This window comes from Amblyomma americanum, chromosome 1 (genome assembly GCF_052857255.1).
Source record: "Amblyomma americanum isolate KBUSLIRL-KWMA chromosome 1, ASM5285725v1, whole genome shotgun sequence".
In the NCBI taxonomy this organism is placed as follows: domain Eukaryota; kingdom Metazoa; phylum Arthropoda; class Arachnida; order Ixodida; family Ixodidae; genus Amblyomma; species Amblyomma americanum.
In genome coordinates, this window is record NC_135497.1 from 382,020,681 (window position 1) to 382,048,142 (window position 27,462).

General features: G+C 48.7%; 1 long non-coding RNA gene across 1 annotated transcript; it reads right to left on the reverse strand.

Annotated features, from left to right (window-relative positions):
• Window positions 1-8,863: 8,863 nt before the first annotated feature.
• LOC144101634 (uncharacterized) lies at window positions 8,864-16,419 on the reverse strand. The gene is made up of 3 exons (XR_013308022.1): window positions 16,125-16,419; window positions 15,151-15,383; window positions 8,864-8,987 (listed from the first exon to the last, which is right to left on the reverse strand). It is a non-coding gene; the product is annotated as an uncharacterized LOC144101634 (long non-coding RNA).
• Window positions 16,420-27,462: the final 11,043 nt, after the last annotated feature.

A 27,462-nucleotide genomic window follows, 5' to 3' on the forward strand; every position in this document is an offset into this window, starting at 1 on the left:
TCTCCGCACATGCGCAGGTCCAAAGAAAAGGAGAACTGTACGAAGCTTTTGTTATCCATAGAAGAGGAGACAAGTGCTTGAGTGTGGCTTCGCTCCGCCTATCGAAGAAAGAGAAAGGCTTCTTAGATATGTGCCAGTAAGTATGACGATATTAGATTGATGTCGTCCTGCTTGCCTTGTATGCCTTCTGTATTAATTGCGATATCGCATGAAATACACACAGTTTTATGTTCGTTGCTCTGCCTGTCGCTCTTTGAACTCTTGCCCGTTATTTTGCGCTGTTTCATTGCTGTACGGTCCAGCTAAAACTTTCTGGAGAAGTTGGTCCATATTGATCACAGGTAGATGTATTCCGCAAATGAGACAATAAGAAAAATTTCGCCCGTTGCGTTTTGTGACTGCGCTTTCCGCAGCTCATATTCCTGCATTCGATGTAGCAGAAAACATGTTTCCTCCACAAATAAGAAAAAAACGATTAGTAATCCTTGAGTGCTTTCGGCCCTCAGGATAAACTCTATGCACATTTTTTTCCGAATATTTTAAAATAATTTCTTAAACTTCGCTTGAAGCGTCTTTTCAGGAGTGGGAATGTTTGCCCACTCAATAAAATAGAACTTAAAAGCATTCTGCACCCTAGACTGCCCCAGAAAAGTTCTGCACAAAACGGCACACGGCCATGGCTACAGCACTGAGCAATCGTAAATACGAAAGTAATGCCCACGGAGTAATCGATAGCGTTTTCTTGTCGATAGCTTCCGTGCGCTAGATATTTTGATTCAGGCTAACAGGTGCTACTTTTGCACCAAATTTAAGTATTGATTGCTGCCTCGCGCGCAGTATGTGAGTGGTGTAAAACTAAAAGCGCATTTGCGCCAACGACACCTCCTGCGTGCAATAGACGCTCTAAACATGCAGCAGGACCTACGTCAAACACAACCGCGATTAAGAGCGGCGCGTACTCTAGAACGTAGCATGGTACACGAAATAATCTAAAGGCGGCCAGCTTTTTCACATTTCCAACTCACACGCAGGGCGGCAGCAGCAGCGAGATCTGCATGCTCCTCTCCAAGATGGGGCCTTGCGGGAGGCAGGTTTCGCGCCTGAGATTCCAAATGGAGGACTGGTCTGCACCCTGGTTGTTCCGGTGGTGGCCTCAAGTTGCGGTGCGAAAGCAAGTTCTTTTCTCCAGGTCGACGTGTGGATGGGTCAACAGTCGAGGGAATTGTGTGCGGCAGTCTTCCCGACTGTACTTTCTCAACTGGAAATATAGATGGCAGGAAGCTTGCTTTTCTTCACGAGGCTGCTCTTATATCTACCGAAAACGCTGCACATTCCTCCACGAGACCTGTGTTATCCATTGCAGCAAATTTTCAGAATCTAAGTACAGATCTCCATACGCGTGGTACTCCGGAGAGTTGTGGTTGGCTCCGAGGTCATTGCCATCCACCAGACAGTTCACGCCACATTAATTATAACTGAACGTGGAAGGAATTCTACGTTGAAAAGAAGTTGAGCTTTCGCGAACATGGTTTGAGTTTATGGAGGAGATCTTTCTGCACTCTCTAAAAACTATTCTGAAGTTAGTGAGAGGAAACATTGTAATCGATTGCAGTTTGTGCACTAACAGTTATTTAGGTTTTAAATCATGAACCTCGAAATGAAAAAGGTAAACATGACGAGATTTTATATAGCTTGTTTCGAAATAGCGGCTCTTAGCCGCCCACACTGTAGGATGCGCGCACAGAATATCAATAATTTCATGCATTTTGTCCAGCGAAATCAAACAAATTAAGAACACTGGATTACCATAAAAAAGAATAAACTTAGGCCATTCAGGCTCTATCAAGGATTTCGTCAAGGGTTTCGATCAGGCGGATCTTATCGTGACAGCACATGAAACACAAAGTTCTCATCAGGTTTCTCATTATTAAAGCTACGAGAGTGCATGTTAGAGTGCTCTTTACGACGCTATTCTGTATGTGGGTGGGGGCCCATACTTACCCTGGGGGTAGCTGGATCGTCGGCGCCCGTGCACTCTATGGCCTTCCATTTTGGACGAACCTGGGGCGGCCGCATAGTGAGGGCTGTCCCGGATTTTCCGCTCCGTTGCGGCGACGATGACAGCCTGGTGTTGCTCGGCGACGAACGGCCAGACCACAGCCTTGGCGCTGCCTCTGTGGTAGCGTGGCACAATGCATGGCTGTGTATTCAGTGCAGGAATGCGCTCCAACCAGGCCCCGTCTTCTGGGGGAAGGAGCGTGCGCCGAACGCCTTGGACATTCTTTGAGCGGTTCCTACCTACATTCCTGAAAAAAAAGAGCGGGGTAGGGGGGGGGGGGGCATGTAGGCGCCGTGAGAAAGCACAGGGGCAAGTTGGCCTTAGAGCAGTGCACACAGACAAGGCAGAGCGTGGACCCCTACCTGGAATGGCGTTGGATGAACAGGGCTCGGCGGGAGGAGGTCTCCTCGAACACCCTGCAGGGCATCAGGAAAAGCTGCGAATCGTAGGTCGGTCCCTGCCGCTTCCCGAAGTTGCAACAGCGTTTTTGGTGGTTCGATTGATGCTGCGTGCTGGTGGCTCGGAAGACAGAGCTGCACTTCGCTGCGCTTATGAAGAGCCACCCGCGTGGATCATACCCCGCAGGGCGAGCTAAACTCTACTGCTCGCAAGCGGTAGTTTGGCTGTTGGGCGGCGAGAACACCTGGCTGCCGGCGGCTGACGCAACAAAAGGTCCTCGGGGGCACGCAGAAGCGAGAGCTCGCGGTGGTGGAGCCGCGATGGCCGTGAGCACTGGCGCCCTCTTCGTTTTCGTCGCACGTGTTCGTGCGCCATTAATATCAACGCAAGGTGGCCGACGAACCAAGGTGCTCATATAAGCGCACTGAGAAAGGTGTAATGAAAAAGTGCGAAAAATATAAAAAACAGATTTGAACTCACACTGTGCAAAGAAGGGTGATTAGCAGAATTTCACGATTTTTATTCCTCGCTCCTGAAAAGTGCTGCGGCCTCCAGGTAAATGTAGATGAAAAGACCACTGGCAGCGCCTTCCCAAAAAGCCGCTTCCGGCACACACTGTGGCCCGCATGCCTTGGGAGGAGTCATCTTAACAAACCCTTAAAGTTGGAGTTTTATTTTATGGCATCCTATACAGCCCTGACACTGGCGATGTCTACGCTGGACAAGGTCCTCCATGACAATTATTTATAACTGAGCGAAATGACGGCAACACAGGACTAAAAACAACAAAAGATGAAGGCGACACGGCTGAGGGGGCCTAAGGTGTCAAGTTGCACCAACAAAATTGAAATGCTCAGCCGCAGAAAAATAAAGAGGTTCGTAATCATTCTTCAACTCACCGTAATTTTTCGCTAGAATCGAAATGAAGTGCGACCTCTTCCTTACCTTAAAAATTGGTTGGGAAAATGAAGACCAAAGGGAAAAATTAAAAATCACAAGGCGTATAATGAGTAGAAATTTCATCTTTGTCGCCTCGATGTATGGAGCAAGTATACTGTAGAATCACAAATTAGCAAAGAAGAGTTGATCATACATCTTATGGATAAGCGAGGAAACAATAGGATAAAAACTGACGGTAAGTTTCGCAAATTGAAGAATGTGCTAATCTAGTTTAACCTCACTCAAGTGGCAGTTGCAAGATGAAGCATACTACAGGCATGACGCAATGGAATCAGTTACAGGCGAACATGATCAGAGCTTTCAAATGTCTCTACAATTGACAGAAAAATAGAACGTGGACTCAAATTTAACATTGCTTTGGCAATGTTAAAAGCTTCTACTACCTCCCAAACAGTCGTCTCATTACAGCTGTGGATAAATCTTCCCAGTTTTAGAATTCTTGACGGCGCCCACGATTTTTAGAGTGGTGCGCTAAGAAAAGACCCTAATGAGTTGTGTTTTATGGCTTTTAATAAAAACAACCCATTTCTCCAATAAAATCCGCATGTATAGGGTGTTTCATACAACGCGTTAAAAAAAATCAGGGGGACATTTTCTTGACCAAAAGTGCGGAAAGGCGAAACCCTTTAGCGCAGTATTGCTCACTGTGTCACTGATCTGTGCTTAAGATGTTAAGCACAATTGTTGGTGATTCTTAAATGCTTGAGACACTGGAGGGCATTTGGAAGCATCCGTCTGGTTCGACGTCTTTTCGCAAACACTCTCTAGCGTCCTAGGCATGGAGAACTACATATGCGTTGGCAGGATTTAGCGTAGTACATTTCTGCGAATGGGCATTTCTTCTGCAGCAAAAACATTCTTCTTTAAACTGAACACGGCTACGCTGCCTGTCATGGCATGACTTCATATTAAGGAGATGCTTGCGCCATGGTCGGTAAACTGCCGCCTTAGGAGTACACCGGAGACAAATGACCATTGTTTTATTCTGTGAGTTGATGCTGTGTTCTTCTGGGATATTTTACAACGTACAATTAAGAAGGACATAGACTTTACACCCAACAATATAAGTTTTTGCCTGCGGAGAAAAACGTTGTTGTGCCATATGATCAGTTTATGTTGGTGGGCTATTTAGTCTGTGGATGGCCCGCATGATACATCGCGACGAAGAATAACCACGGTCGTCGAAATCTTTGTTTCGTGAACAATGCGCTTTGGGGCGGCTAGTACATGCTGCCCTGAAGAGCCGCCTGGCTGTCTCTCCTATCAGGATCCTTGTGTGTACCTCCCAGTTTTTTGGTGTTTTAAAACGGCGGGCCATGCTGGGGTATGGTGGCCTGGTGTTTTGAGGCGTAAGCATGCTTAGATTTATCTTTTCGGCACTATTTCTATGCTGTAAAGAAAAAGGAAGTAGCGTTGTCGATAGCACGCTTTGCTGCGGAACGGAAGGATGGTGGTTCGAATACAATCGTGCAAAAAGATTTTTCTTATCGAGTCTAAGAGCGTAACGGGAGGACAGGCGGACGGACCCGAGCATGAGCTATTAAAGGCTTTCGCCTTAAAATTAGGCTTTTAATACTTCCTTAAAGGCAACAATGAGGAGTACTTAAATCCGATTTCTGCACGCACTGTCTTACCAGTGTTCCGTGCTATACCAGCTGGATGTGGGAGGATCGAGAAGAGAGGCAATATTACCAAAAAATGCTGGTTCCCTTCACCTGATCATTCGATTCATACATGTTTATCGACATACCCGATTCGAAAGAAGACCTAACCAGGAGATCGGACATGACGCTAAGAGCCGGATTTAGATTCTGCGCATGCAGAGTTCTGTAACCCTGCACGTGCTGTTGCTGTCAACAATATGAGCTGCATTCTTCACGAATGATAGTGGCATAGGCTTAGCACGAATGATGGAGAATGTGACTTGGACTGCCGCCAAAGCATCGAAGAGATTGTCGTCGGGGGGAGATAATGTAGGCGCACTAAGCTGCCTCAGCTCGCGCGCCCTGCGAGTTTATTCGAAATGCTTCAGATCTAAAAAAACAATGTTATGAGCAGTGCAGTGAGCTTCGAAGTTTACTCATACAGGACGGAACATTGGGCACCGCACTAAACTGCCCATTATTTATTTTCATAGATCGGCAGCCTTCGTACAAAACTCGTAAGGCGCGCGAGATGAGGCAGCTTGAAGCGCGATTTTTGGTTCCAGCGAAAAGGAAACTGTAAGGAGAAGGAAGAAAAAGAGCGGAGAGGAGACTAGTCTTGCAGAAGAAGCCGTCGCCTTGGCGAGAAATACGAATTGGACACACGACAGCACAATGGCCTTCTTGACCTATAGGAATTTCGTTACAAGGACTGACGCGGACGGCTTTTCTTGAGAAAAAAAGCTTTAATGCCATCCGGATTCAAGCGGCATCGGTAATGACGTCGCTTCTTGATATGTTGAACACGCAAATTACCGCGTTCATCCGCTAGCGCATGAGAGGGCTGTCGAGATGATTTGCAGAACAGGCACTGGCATGATGTTCCGGGTTTACAGTACAACTGTTCTTACTACTTATTAGAAATCTAGCAGGTAAAGGAGTCTAATTACCTTATCAGGTCCCTGGATTATTGTGGTTTGTTTGCCTTGTGGAATTTGCCGAAACGAACCAGAAACGCTCAGCCACCAGTCAGAGAGGCATATTGGAGGTGACCTTGCGTTCTACTAGCGCTGCCCCAGAAACTTGTCAACCTCGCTGTGCGCATCAGTCACGCGTCGTGTTGAAGGTTTCCAGCGCAAAAGCCACCGTTTTCTTCAACATTTTTGCCCTGGAGACCTTCAACACGCCACGTGACTGATGCACAAAGCGAGGTTTACACGTTTCTGGTGCGGCGCTAGTACATAGCGAGGTCACTTCCAATGGTTGTCTCTGCATGATTGGTGGCTGAGCGTTTCTGGTTCGGTTCAAGACTCTAGTGCACTTTGCCCTTGTCCAAAAAGCTTCCACTAAAACAGCATTCCAACTTAGTTGGGTTCGGTTACCAGCTCGATTCGGTTAACGATTCCGGGAAATAAGTTTCAACAAAAGAGGATGAAAATAGACTTGAGAGATTGCTAAACACTGGTCCGTAAACACTGGTCCCTATAGCACTTAGTGCGTTGACTTAAAAAAAATTACATATTGCTCAATATTTTTCTCTTTTTTAGGTACGTGTTTCTGAGAGTCTTTTGATCGCCGTCGCTTCTTTACGAGAGCCAGTTGTCACTGCCGCTTGTGCAAAATCTTTCCCAAAGAAGTAGATCTACTAGGATGCAACGAAAAAGCTATAAATGCACTGTCAAGAAAATTCAGATCACCTCATAACTGTCACCATTGTGTTTATAGTGTGAACGTCTGGTGCATAAAATGAAAATTACTGTTACGAGAAAACGCATGCCTACAACACCGTCTCGAAACGCTAGTTACACTTAACTGGACAAATATGTCAACATATAAGAGCAGTCTATACTTTTTTATGCACCCAATGGCTAGGCGACCTGGAAGCCACTTTTGTTGTGCTTGAATTTCGCTTGAGGTGACCTGCTTGTCCTCAGTCAATATCAACATTTGCGTACACAGTGCCATTTATTTGGTCAGGTCACATATCTTCGTCTTGCAAGCGTTCCAGCATCGCAAATAGCTCCTTTTTCTCAACAAAAATAGGTTCTAAGAGTCCCGTGAAGGGAAAAAATAATTACCATTTTTATCTTGCATTAAATTTTTATTCCTCATCTTTCTATAGAATTAATCGATAGTTGGCGTGGGCTTCTCGACATTTCAACCTAGTCTTCTCTAGCTCCATACATTGATAGTAAGCTATTTAAGCCCGCTAACACTGCAACAAACCACTCCTCCTAAAGCTAAAGTCAATTAGAACTATATTCCCGCCTCTACTCTGACAATTGAAGAGGCCAACGACCTCAGTATAAAAGATACGGAATGCATTTTATTCTTTTTAATCGTCGCAGCCTGCATACTAATAGAAGCCAGAATAAAAAGAAAGTAAGTAGATATATAAACAAAAGGAGGTCCTCGCTGGCCAGACGCAGGTCCACGACCCCAGCAGCAGCAGCAGCTGCAGCAGCTAGATCCTTAGCCTATGGTAACACCTAGTAACCACTATTTCACCACCACCCCTCCAGCCGCGCCGCCATCCGACCATAATGGTGCCGGGGGTGCAGCTGATGCACGAGGCCCGGCAGAAGGGCGGGTGACTCTAGTTTATCAGGGCCGCCTCCTCGTATCCGCTGCTGTTGACAGCCAGTGCACGTGGGACCACAGAAAAGCAAGGCACCGAGATCGACGGGGCCACCTCCTCGTCTCCGCTCCTATTGGTAGCCAGGCACGGGGACCACAGAGAAGTGCGGCACCGAAATTGCCCGTGCCGACTCCTCGCCTCCGCTCCTCTAGGTAGCCAGCTCACGCGCACAGACAGATGAGCCGGGCGCCCAGCTTGCCGGGGCCGCCTCCTCGTCTCCGCTCCTGTGGGTAGTCAGTGCACGCGGGCCGACAGAGGCGAGGTGCACCCAGGTTGTCGGGGACGCTTCCTCGTCTTCGCTCCTGTGGGCAGCCAGTGAACGCGGAACAACACGCAAGCAGGGCTCACAGCTTGTCGAGATCGCTTCATCGTCTCCGCTCCTCTTGGTAACCAGTGGACACAAGACAACAAGGGAGTGGGGCACCCAGGAGTCGGGACCGCCTCCTCGTCTCCGCTTCTGTGGGTAGCCAGTGGACGCGGGACAACAAAGGAGCGGGGCACCCATCTTGTCGGGCCGCCTCCTCGTCTCCGCTCCTGTGGGTAGCCAGTGTGCGCGGAATAGAAAGGAGCGGGGCACCCATCTTGTCGGGGCCGCCTCCTCGTCTCCGCTCCTGTGGGTGGCCAGTGGACGCGGGACAATAAAGGAGAACAGCACACAGCTTGTCGGGGCCGTCTCCTCGTCTCCGCTCCTGTGGGTAGCCAGTGGACGCGGAACAACAAAGGAGCGGGGCACCCATCTTGTCGGGGCCGCCTCCTCGTCTCCGCTCCTGTGGGTAGCCAGTGGACGTAGAACAACAAAGGATCGGGGCACCCATCTTGTCGGGGCCGGCTCCTCGTCTCCGCTCCTGTGGGTAGCCAGTGGACGCGGAACTACAAAGGAGCGGGTCACCCATCTTCTCTGGGCTGCCTCTTCGTCTCCGCTCATGTGGGTAGACCGTAGACACGGAACAACAAAGGAGAGGGGCACCCAGCTTTTCGAGGTCAGCTCCTCGTCTCTGCTCCTGTGGATAACCAGTGCGGGCGGGACGACAGAGGAGCGGGGCACCAAGATTGTCGAGGCCGCCTCCTTGTCTCCGCTGCACGTCCTCCCAGAAGGCGGAGTCTCCCGTTTCGAACCAGTTCCACGCAGGGTGGTACCAGCAGAGGCTCCTGCCGGCCGGAGCAGAACAAGAAGTGCAGCCTGGCTGTGTGCGCTGACCCAAGCCAGGAGGCAGCACACGGTGTGGGCCCAAAATTCCGCTGTCCAAACCGTGCACAGAAGGCGCACCGCAATGACTTCTGCAAGGAACTGGCCGTAACGGCCGGCACCATAGGGATTAATCTGAGAATTTCTCGTAGGTATGTAAAAGCGCAATGCTACTTTTAATTTTAAGGTTCATATCCGTAATGAAATATTCACCTCACTACAACAGGAACTGCTGCGGGGCGTGGGCCAACCGAATGCTGAGTGGCGTGCGTGTACCTAATCGGCATACCCGGCTTTCGGTGGCGTGTCAAGCTGTGTTTTTGGACGTTTTGTGCTGCCGCAATGCACCTCAATGCATGAGCGTTAGCTTCTCTGCTTGTATGGCGCAGTGGGAACCCTGCACGAACAACTTCTGCTAAACCTGGTGTTTTGTGTCGCGCTTTGGCACCACCCTCGGTGATCGTTGCTCAAGCTCCCGTGAGGGCACGTTCGGGGCCCGTGGGAGGTTGCCGCCGCCTTATAGCGGTTATGTCTTGCTTTGCGCTGTAAAGCTACGCAGTCGAACCGGGCTCGAAGGCACTCGACACGATCATGGGTAATGCGTGCTTAGTACCCAGCTGCAGTTCGGACTAGCAGACTTCCGTGAATCGAGTGCCGCGTTTTAAAGCTCCTGCGGTTCATGCTCTCCTCGAACTGCAGCGCATAGCATTCACCAGATTAGATAGGGTACTGCAACCGAGCGGCCATGTATTATGTAGTTATCAGTCCGGCATTTTCATGGAGGTATGTTCCTGAAAAGTTACGTATTTATGGTGCAAATATAGTGATGCAGTGATTGACAAAACTGCTGCCACAGTCTGGCTGCCACAAAATTGACCATCAAGCTGCGACTAACTGTTCCGTGCCTAATCTGATGAATAAAAGAAATTACATCTCTCAGTAAGACCACTTGTTGAAATAAATTTTTTGTGACACAGAATGGCCATTACGGCCGCTGTGGATTAAATATTATAGTGAATTGTGCAGTGTAACTCCCCGGAGCGACATATCGTCTATATAAGGGAAGTCGGGCTGGAGGGCTCCGCAATAATTCATGCCACCTGAAACGCTTTAATGTGCGCTGGCATCGCAAAGCACATGGGCGCCTTTTGCTCGAAACGCGGTCGCTGCAGCCGGGACTTAACCCATGTTCTCCGGCACAGTGGCCGAGCGCCGTTACCACGAAGGTATCCCCTTGCTCAAAACTCTGGAGGTCCCGATGTCAGCAAACAAAATAATTTGCGCTACTAACAGCGGCATGGACCCTCCCTAGTATTTAACTATCACTCCTCACCTTCCGAAGACCCTTTAACGTAGGCACACTAGATGCGAGGTGGCATGGTAGAGCTCCAGTTAGTTTTGGTTGGCGATCTCACGGCCTCCAGCAGTTCGAGCCCACTATTCATTTTGGTGCCACAAAACTCGGTGGTATGAAAGAAAGAAAATAAGCCAGAAAGTTTATACTATACAGCTGTAAAGTATTCGAATAGCTGTATAGTATTCACGATATTCGAATGATCGTAGGAGAATTTTATGGCAAAACATTATTAAGGGCAACACATTACCTTATCAGGCCTACTGCAGTTCTTCAACTCAAAGTCCCCCAAGTCCACTTTACAGACTCCAGTATTATATCTCCATGCACGCCAGTCTTTTAGCATCATCGTTGTCGGAGTAAAAGATGAGCTCTGCGCAAGGAATGTCACTACCCTTTTCTCAAATCATCTTGACTTCGCTGCACAGCGCTGAAAAGTGCACTGCACTAGTTACTAAAATGCCGTACTCTTGGTTGCCTTTCGATTCCGGCGCTCGTGCGTATAGCGGCGGAGGCGTTCTGCTGCCGGGCATGACAGTGCGTGTCCCATTACCGGCTTCGCAGGCAGTATTTGTGAAGCAGGCGGAGTGCGGAAATGCCCTTGAGATTTCTGTCCCTATCAAACAACCTAGGTCAGCAAAGTTAGCCACATTCTCTGCACAGTGAACCTAATCGCGTCACAGTTTCGGCTCATTATACTGATAAAGCAATGTTTAAATGTAGGCGCAAGTGTTTTGCCCAAACATTCGAACGTTACCATTGAGGCCGACCATTTATCATTAAGTTGCGGTATAATTTTCCGAGTTCTCGGTATTCGTGCCTCAGGATGAACGAAAAACCCTGCAGTGAACGTATTTTCCTAACGAGATCCAAAGAACCGACGGACCGCGTCCTCTCTGCTGTTCTGTCCATTCATGCAGCCCTAACAAGCAGAACATGAAGTAACAAATTATCACCGTGTCGATAGCAGTTTCAATCTCTCTGCCTGGCGGCACTTAAACAAGCACACATAGAACTTTCCGCGGCACTGAACGATCCCGCAACAAAAGCAGTATGGCCACCGCAGCTCGGCGACTTGACAAGCCTACATCGAGCGGATCCATCTGCCTGCATTCAAAAGAAGTACGAAGAGCGACGAACAAGATCCGGACGAGCCGTGGGCCGATTGCCACACCTAAATAGACATGATGATTTTTGTTTTATTCTTTACAGATTTTTAATTTCAAAAACAGTGAGATACGTCAGTGAGGTCTCTTGAGCTTAGTACAACCAGGCGGACCTTATGTTCATCAATACTTATTTGACTAACTTTATTACTGGGAAACTTTTTAGTTTTTATACAAGATATGTCGGAAAACTAATGTCAGTGAGACGATTAAAGAAAATTTTGATAAAATCGGTACAACACATAATAGGTTTCAAAATAGGCTCCTCCTGCGTCGATATATCGCTTCCAGCAAGATTTTCAGACATTGAAGGCACGGTAGGCCTCCTAAGCAGTTCCCTTGGAACAAAGGATTGCCTTCAAGTTTTGTGTGAAACTCTGTCGCAACTTTGTCAACTGTCCGCATATGATATCCTTTCATGGGAGTTCTCAATCACGCAAAGATAAATAGGTCTGGGGGAGCCACGTCAGGATTCCATTGCGGCTGGGGAACTGTTGTCACCTTTGACTCGGCCAGGAAGCGGGTCACGAGGAAGGCGGTGTGGGCTCGCGCGTTGTCATGACAAGGTTTTCAATCTCACACGATGTCTGGCAGGACACTATGAATCCTTTGAGTCTCTTGAGCACGTCCACGTAGAATATGGTGTTGACGGGTGTACCATGTGGATTGGCTACAAACTCATGGTGGAGAAGCCCTAAAGTGCACAATGCTGGTCTTGACCTTTGACTAGCTCAACGTGGCTTTCTTGGGGCGAGGGGACGCCAAGGTGTGCCCCTGGTCACTCACTTTGCTGTTTCGCATGCAGCATATTTCGCTGCTGCATGTTTCTGGGGGTCATACTGGTATTCAAACACCCAAGCCTCGTCACCTGTGACCACTTTTTCAAAAAACTGACGGTCACCTTCACAAAAGCTTCAAAGGTGCCCGCGCGTTTGAACACGGTGAGACTTTTGGTCGTCGATCCGATAAAACTTTGGGCACAGTCGTCGTGCAAACTTTTCTCATCTGCAAATTGTTCGTCAAAATCTTATGGGTGGTACTTTTTTGATTGTTTATTCTCCAAGCCACTAAACGGATACTCAAACGAGGGTCTGAGGTCAAAAGATCTCTCACAAGCATCACATTTCCTTCGGTGATGGTTGTTAATGGCCCTCTAGAGCGGGCATCATGCCTGGCGTGTTGAAGACTCTAAAAAAGCATTGTGCCACCGGTAGACTCGATGTCCCGACAAACAATTATCACCAAAGGCCGTCTTTATTGATGAAAATTTTCCACTGCAAACATGCAGAGTATAACACAAAATTTACGGCAATCCTTTGTAGTAATGATCGCTTCATTACGCCTTGCACGGGAGATGAAAACGACTTTTACGGAAAAGCCTTGCCTTAGTCTGCAGATGGTGGCGGACGACTGTCCGACCGCGCGTGCGTAGCTAACTTCCCCTCCAGCAATCCGCCGCGACGCGTAGCCGCTTCACAGTACAATCAGTGACATTACTTTTCGGACAAACCCTGCATAATGAGTCAGGGTTATAGAGAGAAATTGATAGCTGTCAACATTGCAGGTGAGCCCTGAAAAGGTGACAAGATGGGTCTTAAATTTTCTTAACCGGCATTGCAATTGGAAATCTTGAACGTAAATACTGCTCAATTGAATTCTCGTTTACTTTTCTTTCTGCATACATTTTTTACAATATTGCGTCTCTCACACTTCTTACGTGTCGCATACAGGCGCAGTTGGGGTATTCAACGATGAAGATGAAGTTCAATTGATTTCGGAGACAGTACCACGCGCAGCGACACTATATTGGGGTAAATACGAGAACGTTGGCTCAAGAAGTTTTCAAATGCATATTTTAACGTTCGATATTTCCAACCACGTTGCCAGTTAACAAAATTTAAAAAAAGAGGCACACCTTCGTTGTTGACGGCCACCAATCTTGCAATAATACATTGCCTCCTGAAATCAAAATATATAATGCATCAGTCAATAATGTGAATTAGTCATCTAAATGTTGTTCCATATAAGGTACATAGTTTCAGCCTAGCTGTACAATCCAGCTTAAGAGACCGCGCTAGTGTATCTCTAATAGCTTTAAAAATTAAAATCTGTAAAACCTTAAAGAAGTCACCCTGTATTCTTACACAGGCATTCTATACACCTTTTCACTGCTCACAGCTTCCATTTACAACATTTATCATAAATATTTTGAATACTGAAAAATTATAAGGTACTGTTATGTAAATATTTAAGGTTATGGTTTGTTCTTCAAAACAGTACCAGAAGTTTTCTTTTAAAGTGTTTCCATCGCTAACATCGAGGAATTAAGACCGCCATATAAAACCAATGAGGGAAAGTTTTTCACGATCGCAAAAAACTTTAAAGCAAAAATATGCATGCCTGCCGACGGGAGATCTGCGGATATATTTATTGCGAGTGAAATATTGAATATATGAATAAATTGATTTTATAAAAACTTTTCTTTTCATGAATACCTTTGTGTATAATTGCTAAGTATGTGAGCGCGCGTGCGTGCTAGACTGTGCTGCGCACGCGCATTAGGTGGCTGTATAAAATCCGCCAATCAGTGGACTGCTTTCACAGCCCAGTGTCCATATTGCTGCGCTCAAAAAGGCAAATGTGAAAAGGTATACGTAGTGACACAAAAGTGGAGACACAGTGTGAAAATCCGTTCCTCTTTTTCAAAAATGCAAAGATCTCCGCACATGCGCAGGTCCAAAGAAAACGAGAACTGTACGAAGCTTTTGTTAACCATAGAAGAGGAGACAAGTGCTTGAGTGTGGCTTCGCTCCGCCTCTCTAAGAAAGAGAAAGGCTTCTTAGATATGTGCCAGTAAGTATGACGATATTAGATTGATGTCGTCCTGCTTGTCTTGTATGCCTTCTGTATTAATTGCGATATCGCATAAAATACACACAGTTTTATGTTCGTTGCTGTGCCTGTCGCTCTTTGAACTCTTGCCCGTTATTTTGCGCTGTTTCATTGCTGTACGGTCTAGCTAAAACTTTCTGGAGAAGTTGGTCCATATTGATCACAGGTAGATGTATTCCGCAAATGAGACAATAAGAGAAATTTCGCCCGTTGCGTTTTGTGACTGCGATTTCCGCAGCTCATATACCTGCATTCAATGTAGCAGAAAACATGTTTCCTCCACAAATAAGAAAAAAAACGAATAGTAATCCTAGAGTGCTTTCGGCCCTCAGGATAAACTCTATGTACATTTTTTTCCCGGCAATTTTAAAATAATTTCTTAAACTTCGCTTGAAGCGTCTTTTCAGGAGTGGGAATGTTTGCCAACTCAATAAAATAGAACTTAAAAGCATTCTGCACCCTAGACTGCCCCAGAATAGTTCTGCACGAAACGGCACACGGCCATGGTTACAGCACTGAGCAATCGTAAATACGAAAGTAATGCCCACGGAGTAATCGATAGCGTTTTCTTCTCAATAGCTTCCGTGCGCTTGATATTTTGATTCAGGCTAACAGGTGCTACTTTTGCACCAAATTTAAGTATTGATTGCTGCCTCCCGCGCAGTATGTGAGTGGTGTAAAAATAAAAGCGCATTTGCGCCAACGGCACCTCCTGCGTGCAATAGACGCTCTAAACAGCGCAGCATGACCTACGTCAAACACAACCGCGATTAAGAGCGGCGCGTACTCTAGAACGTAGCATGGTACACGAAATAATCTAAAGGCGGCCGGCTTTTTCACATTTCCAACTCACACGCAGGGCGGCAGCAGCAGCGAGATCTGCATGCACCTCTCCAAGATGGGGCCTTACGGGAGGCAGGTTTCGCGCCTGAGATTCCAAATGGAGGACTGGTCTGCACCCTGGTTGTTCCGGTGGTGGCCACAAGTTGCGGTGCGAAAGCAAGTTCTTTCCTCCAGGTCGACGTGTGGATGGGTCAACAGTCGAGGGAATTGTGTGCGGAAGTCTTCTCGACTGTACTTTCTCAACTGGAAAGATAGATGGCAGGAAGCTTGCTTTTCTTCACGAGGTTGCTCTTATATCTACCAAAAACGCTGCATTCCTCCACGAGACCTGTGTTATCCATTGCAGCAAATTTTCAGAATCTAAGTACAGATATCCATACGCGTGGTACTCCGGAGAGTTGTGGTTGGCTCCGAGGTCATTGCCATCCACCAGACAGTTCACGCCACAATAATTATAACTGAACGTGGAAGGAATTCTACGTTGAAAAGAAGTTGAGCTTTCGCGAACATGGTTTGAGTTTATGAAGGAGATCTTTCTGCACTCTCTAAAAACTATTCTGAAGTTAGTGAGAGGAAACATTGTAATCGATTGCAGTTTGTGCACTAACAGTTATTTAAGTTTTAAATCATGAACCTCGAAATGAAAAAGGTAAATATGACGAGGTTTTATATAGCTTGTTTCGAAATAGCGGCTCTTAGCCGCCCACACTGTAGGATGCGCGCCCAGAATATCAATAATTTCATGCATTTTGTCCAGCGAAATCAAACAAATTAAGAACACTGGATTACCATAAAAAAGAATAAACTTAGGCCATTCAGGCTCTATCAAGGATTTCGTCAAGGGTTTCGATCAGGCGGATCTTATCGTGACAGCACATGAAACACAAAGTTCTCATCAGGTTTCTCATTATTAAAGCTACGAGAGTGCATGTTAGAGTGCTCTTTACGACGCTATTCTGTATGTGGGTGGGGGCCCATACTTACCCTGGGGGTAGCTGGATCGTCGGCGCCCGTGCACTCTATGGCCTTCCATTTTGGACGAACCTGGGGCGGCCGCATAGTGAGGGCTGTCCCGGATTTTCCGCTCCGTTGCGGCGACGATGACAGCCTGGTGTTGCTCGGCGACGAACGGCCAGACCACAGCCTTGGCGCTGCCTCTGTGGTAGCGTGGCACAATGCATGGCTGTGTATTCAGTGCAGGAATGCGCTCCAACCAGGCCCCGTCTTCTGGGGGAAGCAGCGTGCGCCGAACGCCTTGGACATTCTTGGAGCGGTTCCTACCTACATTCCTGAAAAAAAAAGAGCGGAGTAGGGGGGGGGGGGGGGCATGTAGGCGCCGTGAGAAAGCACAGGGGAAAGATGGCCTTAGAGCAGTGCACACAGACAAGGCAGAGCGTGGACCCCTACCTGGAAAGGCGTTGGATGAACAGGGCTCGGCGGGAGGAGGTCTCCTCGAACACCCTGCAGGGCATCAGGAAAAGCTGCGAATCGTAGGTCGGTCCCTGCCGCTTCCCGAAGTTGCAACAGCGTTTTTGGTGGTTCGATTGATGCTGCGTGCTGGTGGCCGCGGAAGACAGAGCTGCACTTCGCTGCGCATATGAAGAGCCACCCGCGTGGGTCATACCCCGCAGGGCGAGCTAAACTCTACTGCTCGCAAGCGGTAGTTTGGCTGTTGGGCGGCGAGAACACCTGGCTGCCGGCGGCTGACGCAACAAAAGGTCCTCGGGGGCACGCAGAAGCGAGAGCTCGCGGTGGTGGAGCCGCGATGGCCGTGAGCACTGGCGCCCTCTTCGTTTTCGTCGCCCGTGTTCATGCGCCATTATATCAACGCAAGGTGGCCGACGAACCAAGATGCTCATATAAGCGCACTGAGAAGTGTGTGATGAAAAAGTGCGAAAAATATAAAAAACAGATTTGAACTCACACTCTGCAAAGAAGGGTGATTAGCAGAATTTCACGATTTTTATTCCTCGCTCCTGAAAAGTGCTGCGGCCTCCAGGTCCATGTAGATGAAAAGACCACTGGCAGCGCCTTCCCAAAAAGCCGCTTCCGGCACACACTGTGGCCAGCATGCCTTGGGAGGAGTCATGTTAACAAACCCTTAAAGTTGGAGTTTTATTTTATGGCATCCTATACAGCCCTGACACTGGCGATGTCTACGCTGGACAAGGTCCTCCATGACAATTATTTATAACTGAGCGAAATGACGGCAACACAGGACTAAAAACAACAAAAGATGAAGGCGACACGGCTGAGGGGGCCTAAGGTGTCAAGTTGCAGCAACAAAATTGAAATGCTCAGCCGCAAAAAAATAATGAGGTTCGTACTCATTCTTCAACTCACCGTAATTTTTCGCTAGAATCGAAATGAAGTGCGACCTCTTCCTTACCTTAAAAATTGGTTGGGAAAATGAAGACCAAAGGCAAAAATTAAAAATCACAAGGCGTATAATGAGTAGAAATTTCATCTTTGTCGCCTCGATGTATGGAGCAAGTATACTGTAGAATCACAAATTAGCAAAGAAGAGTTGATCATACATCTTTTGGATAAGCGAGGAAACAGTAGGATAAAAACTGACGGTAAGTTTCGCAAATTGAAGAATGTGTGAATCTAGTTCAACCTCACTCAAGTGGCAGTTACAAGATGAAGCATACTACAGGCATGACACAATGGAATCAGTTACAGGCGATCATGATCAGAGCTTTCAAATGTCTCTACAAATTACAGAAAAATAGAACGTGGACTCAAATTTAGCATTGCTTTGGCAATGTTAAAAGCTTCTACTACCTCCCAATCAGTTGTCTCATTACAGCTGTGGATAAACCTTCCCAGTTTTAGACTTCTTGACGGCGCACACGATTTTTAGTGTGGTGCGCTAAGAAAAGACCCTAATGAGTTGTGTTTTATGGCTTTTAATAAAAACAACCCATTTCTCCAATAAAATCCGCATGTATAGGGTGTTTCATACAACGCGTTAAAAAAAATCAGGGGGACATTTTCTTGACCAAAAGTGCGGAAAGGCGAAACCCTTTAGCGCAGTATTGCTCACTGTGTCACTGATCTGTGCTTAAGATGTTAAGCACAATTGTTGGTGATTCTTAAATGCTTGAGACACTGGAGGGCATTTGGAAGCATCCGTCTGGTTCGACGTCTTTTCGCAAACACTCTCTAGCGTCCTAGGCATGGAGAACTACATATGCGTTGGCAGGATTTAGCGTAGTACATTTCTGCGAATGGGCATTTCTTCTGCAGCAAAAACATTCTTCTTTAAACTGAATACGTCTACGCTGCCTGTGAAGGCGTGACTTCATGTTAAGGAGATGCTTGCGCCATGGTCGGTGAACTGCCGCCTTAGCAGTACACCGGAGACAATTGACCATTGTTTTATTCTGTGAGTTGATGCTGTGTTCTTCTGGGAAATTTTTCGATGTACAATTAAGAAGGACATAGACATTGCACCCAACAGTATAAGTTTTTTGCCTGCGGAGAAAAACTGTGTTGTGCCATATGATCAATTTATGTTGCTGGACTATTTAGTCTGTGGATGGCCCGCATGATACATCGCGACGAAGAATAACCACGGTCGTCTCAATCTTTGTTTCGTGAACAATGCGCTTTGGTGCGGGGAGTACATGCTGCCCTGAGAAGCCGCCTAGCTGGCTCCCCTATCAGGATGCATGTGTGTACCTCCCAGAATTTTGGTGTTTTAAAACGACGGGTCATACAGGGGTATGGTGGCCTGATGTTTTGTGGCGTAAGCATGCTTAGATTTATCTTTTTGGCACTATTTCTATGCAATAAAGAAAAAGGAAGTAGCGTTGTCGATAGCACGCTTTCCTGCGGAACAGAAGGATGGTGGTTAGAATCCAATCGTGCACAGATTTTTTTCTCATCGAGTTTAAGAGCGTAACGAGCGGACGGACGGACGGACCCGAGCATGAGCCATTAAAAGATTTCGCCTTAAAATTAGGCTTTCAATACCTCCTTAAATGCAACAATGAGGAGTACTTAAAACTGATTTCTGCACGCACTGTTTGGTCAGTGTTCCGTGCTATACCAGCTGGATGTGAGAGGATCGAGAAGAGAGGCAATATTACCAAAAAAAGCTGCTTCCCTTCGCCTGATCGTTCGATTCATACATGTTTATCGACATACCCTATTCGAAGGGGAATCTAACGAAAGGAGACCTAACAGGGAGATCGAGCACGACGCTATGAACCGTATTTAGATTCTGCGCATGCACAATTCTGCTACCCTGCACGCGTTGTTGCTGTCAACAATATGAGCTGCATTCTTCATGAATGATAGTGGCACAGGCTTAGCACGAATGATGGAGAATGTGACTTGGACTGGCGCCAAAGCATCGAAGAGATAGTCGTCGGGGGAGAGATAATGTAGGCGCACTAAGCTGCCTCAGCTCGCGCGCCCTGCGAGTTTATTCCAAATGCTTCAGATCTAACAAAACAATGTTATGAGCAGTGCAGTGAGCTTCAAAGTTTACTCATACAGGACTGTACGTTGGGCAGCGCACTAGACTGCCCATTAATTATTTTCTTAGATCAGCAGCCTTCGTACAAAACTCGTAAGGCGCGCGAGATGAGGCAGCTGAAAGCGCAATTTTTGGTTCCAGCGATAATGAAACTGCAAGGAGAAGGAAGAAAAAAAGCGGAGAGGAGTTAAGCGCTTGCAGATGAAGCCATCGCCTGGGCGGGAAATATGAACTGGACACGCAACAGCACAATGGCCTTCTTGACCTATAGAAATTTCTTTACAAGGCCTGACGCGGACGGTTTTTCTTGAGAACGAAAGCTTTAATGCCATCAGCATTCAAGCGGTATCGGTAACGACGTCACTTCTTGATACTGTCACTGAGAAACGGCTGACGTAAGCAGGGCTGGTTTACTTGCTTTAATTAGACGCGCAAGACGTTGGAATGCGCAAGGCAGCAGGCAGCACGAGAGATGAAGAAGACGAAGCATCTAAACCCCTAGATGGCTCAAGGCTAGCCAACTGCCAGGAAATGCAGTTTAGCCGCTGTATGGCGCCACTAGAGTAGCAGTAGCGTAGCATTGCTCCCCCTCTCTTGAAGACCCCGACTCGGTGTGGTAGCAATTGCAGGCAGGACCACAAAGGTAGCCGCACGTGTCTGGCGTGTGGTGTAGACACACGCGAGGGGCTAGCGGGCGTGGTACGGCTTCATCCGAGCGACGTGGACAACTTCGGAGGTCGGCCGTCTAGAAGAGCGAACTGTTCCTTGGGGAGAACTTCGTAGGTAACTTGACTGAGCTGGAGGAGCACCTCGTAGGGGCCAAAGTATCTGCGTAGAAGCTTCTCAGAGCGCCCCCTCATGCGGATTGGACTCCACACCCAGACTTGTTCGCCGGGAAGGTAACGCACATTTCGGTGGCGGAGGTTGTATCGCTGAGCGTCGTGAAATTGCTGGTGCCGGATGCGCTGTCGAGCGAGTTCGCGGGCGGCCTCAGCGTAACGAACAAATTGGGCAGCACCCATAACAGAGGGGGTAGCGCTAGCTGGAAGCAGCACTCCATCCAGCATGGTTGTGGCTTCGCGACCATGTACTAAACGAAATGGAGTGAAGCGTGTCGTTTCCTGGACCGCAGTATTATAAGCAAAGGTGACGTAAGGCAGAATGGCGTCCCAGTTCCGATGGTCCGCGTCGACATACATAGAAATCATGTCGGTGATCGTCTTGTTGAGCCGTTCGGTGAGGCCGTTCGTTTGAGGGTGGTAAGCGGTTGTTTTGCGGTGACTGGTGCCGCTTAGGCGCATAACCTCCTGCGTAAGGGCCGAGGTGAACGCTGTTCCCCTGTCAGGTAAAACGATGGTGGGTGCACCGTGACGAAGCACAATGTTTTCAATGAAAAAGTTCGCAATTTCGTCAGCAGTACCACGAGGAAGAGCTTTAGTCTCACAGTATCGGCTGAGGTAGTCGGTGGCGACCGCAATGTTGCGGTTACCCAGAGAGGACTCTCGAAATGGCCGAGTATGTCCATGCCAACTTGGTGGAAGGGAACCTGAGGCGGATCAATAAGCTGGAGTAGTCCGGCTGGCTTAGTCGGCGGCGTCTTGCGAAGCTGGCACTCGCGGCAAGTTCTTACGTAACGTTTCACAACTGCAGCAACCCTTGGCCAGTAGTATTTTTGCCGTATTCGTGCCAAAGTTCGACAAAAACCCAGGTGACCAGAAGATGGGTCATCATGGCTTGCCTGCAGGACTTCGTCGCGAAGGGCCGTAGGCACGACGAGTAGATAGACAGCTTCTGTTGGCCTGTAGTTTTTCTTATACAGGATGCCGTCACGTAAACAGAACGACGACAGCCCGCGCGAAAAGATTCGCGGGGGAGACTGAGCGCTTCCTTCTAGATACTCAATGAGGGGCCGTAGTTCGCTGTCGTCCCTTTGGTGTTGAATGAGGATGGACGTGGAAATGGCACCAAGAAAAACAGAATCGTTGTCGGGGTCAGCTCGGTTGTTCTCGATAGGAGCACGAGACAAACAGTCGGCATCACTGTGCTTCCTACCAGACTTATAGACGATGGTGACATCGAATTCCTGAAGTCGAAGGCTCCAGCGTGCAAGCCGTCCCGAGGGATCTTTGAGGTTCGCCAGCCAACACAGCGAATGGTGGTCGCTGACGACCCTGAAAGGGCGGCCATATAGGTACGGGCGAAATTTTGTTACTGCTCACACAATGGCCAGGCATTCCTTTTCGGTGGTGAAATAGTTCACCTCAGATCGTGACAATGTGCGGCTCGCGTATGCGATTACGCGTTCGAGACCATCCTGCCTCTGCACAAGGACCGCACCGAGGCCGATGTTGCTGGCGTCTGTGTGTAGATCAGTGTCGGCTGACTCGTCGAAGTGTCCAAGGATGGGCGTACTTTGGAGACGAGTGCGGAGGTTTTCAAAGGCTTGCTGTTGCTCCAGGCCAAAGAAGAATGGTTCGGATTCTTTCGTGAGTCGCGTTAGGGGCTCAGCGATCTGGGAGAAGTTCTGCAGAAAACGCCGATAATAGGCGCAGAGACCCAGAAAGCGGCGCACACTGCGCTTATCGGTGGGCACAGGAAAAGCAGCCACGGCAGCAGTCTTATCGGGGTCTGGGCTAACCCCTTTAGCGCTCACGATGTGGCCCAGAAACTTCAACTCTTCGAAATCGAAGTGACACTTTTCGGGCTTCAGGGAAAGACCGGCCGACCGAATTGCTTCGAACACAGCGCGCAAGCGTCTCAGGTGCTCTTCAAACGTGTCAGAAAAGATGACAACGTCATCCAAGTACACGAGACAGGACTGCCATTTGAGATCGGCAAGAACGGTGTCCATCATCCTCTGGAAGGTTGCAGGAGCCGAGCACAGGCCGAAAGGGAGCACCCGGAATTTGTACAGTCCGTCCGGTGTAATAAAGGCGGTCTTTTCCCGGTCGCGTTCGTCCACCTCGATTTGCCAATAGCCGCTTCGTAAATCTAGCGATGAGAAGTACTTGGCGTGGCGCAGCCGGTCCAGGAGTCATCAATACGCGGGAGAGGATAAACATCCTTTTTAGTGACTTTGTTTAAACGTCTGTAATCAACGCAGAACCGTAGGGTTCCATCTTTCTTTGCCTTTAGAACAACAGGCGACGCCCACGGGCTCGTCGACGGCTGTATCACGTCGTCCTTGAGCATTTCTTGAACTTGGTGGCGAATGGCACCGCGCTCCTTCGAAGAGATGCGGTAGGGCGGCTGACATAACAGCCGTTGGCTGGCGTCAACTATAATTCGGTGCTTTGTGAGCGGTGTCTGCCTAACCTTGGAGGTCAAGGCAAAGCAGTCGCAGAAAGACTGGAGAACGCTTTCCAAGCAGCGTTTCTGATTAGTTGGGAGGTTTGGGTTCACGTCAGTGTTTATGGGAGTGGTCGGTTCCTCCACTGATGCCGGGGCTCCGGACAAAGCGTGCTGTCCTGCGAATTCGCTGAGTTCCTCGAAATACGCAATAGCTGTTCTGCCAGGCAAACACTGAGGTTCACAACCAAAATTGGTCACCAAGAGTTCGGTTCGGCCCTTGTTCAGTTCAACAATTCCTCGAGCAACACACACTTGCCGACCAAGGAGCAGCGACATGTTGGTTTCAGCAATGCCACGAATTTTGGTGCTGTTATCGCACTCTACAGTAACAAACATGCTGGATCTTGATGGGATCAAAACTTGGTCGTCACAGACGCATAACTTAGCCCTGCGTGGCTCGGTATCGTCATCGACAGGACCTTAAGTGGAAAACGACACGATTAGCTCCTGGAGGTTGATAACGGCACCGTACTCTTGAAGGAAATCCAAACCGAGTATGAGGTCTTTGGAGCACTCGGGTAACACAGCAAAGCAGCCAGGGAAAGTAACACCGCGGATCTGGATTCGCGAAGTGCAGACACCGATCGGAGTTACCACGTGGCCACCAGCTGTCCGGATCTGCGGCCAAGACCAAGGGTTCAGAACCTTCCTCAAGACCGTAGATAACCGTCTGCTTATTACCGAAAAATCGGCGCCGGTATCCACGAGTGCGGTAACGTCGTGGTTGTCGGCGGATGCCGGAATTTCGGCGGAGGCCAGTCGGTCGCAGCGCGTCGTCGAGGTCGTCGGGTCAGGTCGTCGTCGGTCGGAGCGTCGCGGCGAATCGTCGGTTGTAGGCTCTTGACTCGGTCCAGTAGCGGCAGCCCTACCCCCTCAGGACGCCGTCTTAAGTTTTCCCGACGTGGGGACGTACCTCTGAACTGGCCAGAGGATGACAAGCGGCCGGGTGAAGAGAACCGTCTTGGGGATGGCGATCGGGACTAGCGTCGCTGCGAGGTCGAAGATTGCACGTTTTCAGCCAAGTACTGTTCGATATCCCGTGGTCTTTCACCGTAGCGTGGTCGAGGTGCGTCAGGTGAAAACCCCCTTAAACCCATGCTGCGGTAGGGGCAGTGGCGGAGGATGTGGCCAGGCTCTCCTCAGTGGTAACAGAGCGGCCTATTGTTTGGCGTACGCCAAACGTGCGCTTTGCTCACGGGGGGCCTGAACTCCTGCGGCACGGAGGGTGCTGTTGCTATTGGCTCCTGCAGGTATTGCACAGGAGCGATGGGGGAAAAGGCTCGCATCGCTGGCCCGGGACTTCGTAGCGCCTCGCTGTACGTCAAAACGGAGGGCGCCGGGTGTGGAGCGGGGGGTGGCTGCACAACTCGTCGGATCTCTTCGCGGACCACGTCCGTAACGGCAGCGACGCTGACCTGTGGAGCTTCAAAGCGAAGTTTCACCAGTTCCTCGAGCACCAGGCTTCTTACAAGCTCCCGAAGGTCCTCGGCGGGCAGCGACATAGGCGTGAACTGGGACTGGGAAGCGGCTGCTACAGTAGCCTGACGTCCTTAGTGGGCGCCCGTTCCTGTAAAGAGCGCTCGATACTCATTGCCTCCTTGGTGAAGTCGGACACTGTTCGTGGCGGGTCGCGGACCAGTCCGGCAAACAGCTGCTCTTTTAGGCCACGCATTAAGTGGCGTACCTTCTGAGCTTCGGGCATAGCAGGGTCGGCCCGATTGAACAGTCGGGTCATGTCCTCGATGAACATCGCGACGCCCTCCTTCGGCTGGTGTGATCTCGAGCGCAGGGCGATTTCAGCTTTCTCTTTTCTTTCGCTGCTGGTAAATGTCGCAAGCAGCTCTAGACAAAAAGCTTCCCAAGTGGTAAAGGAAGCTTCGTGGTTCTCAAACCACGTTCTGGCCGAGTCCTGCAGCGCAAAGTAGACGTTGCGCAGCTTGCGCTCGCCGTCCCTCTCATTGAAACCCGCTACTCGGTCAAAGCTGGCCAACCAGTCTTCGACGTCCCCTAACCTGTCCCCGTGGAACGGTGGCGGCGATCGAGGTGCGTGAAAGACAAATGGCGGGGCATTCCCGGAGTGCTGACTTGTCTGGCTAGCCGCGGTGGATGTAATGGCCCTTACCGGCGCTGTCAGTTGGCCGAACTCGGGTTGTAGGCCTCGCAGGCGGAGGCTCGCCTTGTGGACTGGTGTTGTAGCCACTCGTTGAAAGCTGACGTCAAAGGTGTCCTCGAGGTCAGCGTACATGGGCCGGACCCCGCACTTCCACCAAATATGTCACTGAGAAACGGTTGACGTAAGCAGGGCTGGTTTACTTGCTTTAATTAGACGCGCAAGACGTTGGAACGCGCAATGCAGCAGGCAGCACGAGAGATGAAGAAGACGAAGCATCTAGCCCCGAGATGGCTCAAGGCTAGCTAACTGCCAGGAAATGCAGTATAGCCGCTGTATGGCGCCACTAGAGTAGTTAGTAGCGTAGCAATACGTTGAACACGCAAATTACCGCGTTCATCAGCTGGCGCATGAGAGTGCTGCGGAGATGATTTGCAGAATGGGCAGTGGCAGGATGTTCCGGGTTTAGAGTAGAACTGTTCTTGCTACTTATTAGCAATCCAACAGGTAAAGGAGTAGGATTACCTTATCATATGCCTGGAATAATTAGGTTTGTGTACCTTGTGGAATTTGCCGAAACGAACCAGAAACGCTCAGCCACTAGTCAGAGAGACCTATTGGAGGTGACTGCATTCTACTAGCGCCGCCCCAGAAACGTGTCAAAATCGCTGTGCGCATCAGTCACGCGTCGTGTTGAAGGTCTCCAGCGTAAAAGCCACCGTTTCCTTCAACTTTTTTGCGCTGGAGACCTTCAACACGCCGCGTGACTGATGCACAAAGCGAGGATTACACGTTTCTGATGCGGCGCTAGTACATAGCGAGGTCACTTCCAATGGTTGTCTCTGCATGATTGGTGGCTGAGCGTTTCTGGTTCGGTTCCAGACTCTACTGGACTTTGCCCGTGCGCAAAAAGCTTCCACTAAAACAGCTTTCCAACTTAGTTGGGTTCGGTTACCAGCTCGATTCGGTTAACGATTGAGTATAAATTAAAAGCTATTAAAATTACATAGCTACTGGGAAATAAAGTTCAACAAAAGAGGATGAAAATAGCCTTGAGAGATTGCTCTCAGCAGTTGAATTTTCTAATTCCTGGTAGTCGTCCGTAAACACTGGTTCCTATAGCACTTAGTGCGTAGACTTAAAAAAAATTGAATATTGCTTAAAATTTTTCACTTTTTTAAGTATGTGTTTCTGAGCGTATTCTGATCACCGTCGCCTCTTTTTGAGAGCCAGTTGTCACTGCCGCTTGTGCAAAATCTTTCCCGAAGAAGTAGATCCACTAGGAGGCGACCAAAAAGCTATAAATACATTGTCAATAAAATTAACATCATTTCATTGCTGTCATCATTGTGTTTACAGTGTGGACGTCTTGTGCATCAAATAAAAATTACCCTTACGAGAAAACGCATGCCTACAACACCGTCTCGAAACGCTAGTTACACTTAACTCGACAAATATATCAACATATGAAAGCAGCCGATTCTTTTTTATGCACCCAATGGCTAGGGGACCTGGTAGAAACTTTTGTTGTGCTTGAATTTCGCTTCAGGTGACCTGCTTGTCCTCACTCAATATCAACATCTGCGTACACAGTGCCAGATATTTCGTCAGGTCACATATGTTCTTGCAAGCGCTCCAGCATCGCACCTAGCTCCTTTTTTCTCAACAAAAATAGGTTTTAAAAGTCCTGTGAAGGAAAAAAAATTACCATTTTATTCTTCCATTAAATTTTTATTCCTCATCTTTCTATAGAATTAATCGATAGTGGGCGGGGCCTTCTCGACATATCAACCTACCCTTCTCTAGCTCCATACATTGATAGTAGGCTATTTAATCCCGCTAACACTGCAACAAACCACTCCTGCTAAAGCTAAAGTCAATTAGAACTATATTCCCGCCTCTACTCTGACAATTGAAGAGGCCAACGACCTTAGTATAAAAGATACGGAATGCATTTGGTTTTAATCGTCCCAGCCTGCATAGTAATAGAAGCCAGAATAAAAAGAAAGTAAGTAGATATATATAAAAAAGGAGCTCCTCGCTGTCCAGACGCAGGTCCCCGACCCCAGCAGCAGCTGCAGCTGCAGCAGCTATATCATTACCCTATGGCAACACCTAGACACCACTATTTCACCACCACCCCTCCAGCCGCGCCGCCATCCGACCATAATGGTGCCGAGGGTGCAGCTGATCTACGAGGCCCGGCAGAAAGGCGTGTGACTCTAGTTCATCAGGGCCGCCTCCTCGTATCCGCTGCTGTTGACAGCCAGTGCACGTGGGACCACAGAAAAGCAAGCACCGAGATTGACGGGGCCACCTCCTCGTCTCCGCTCCTCTAGGTAGCCAGCGCACGCTGAAAGACAGATGAGCCG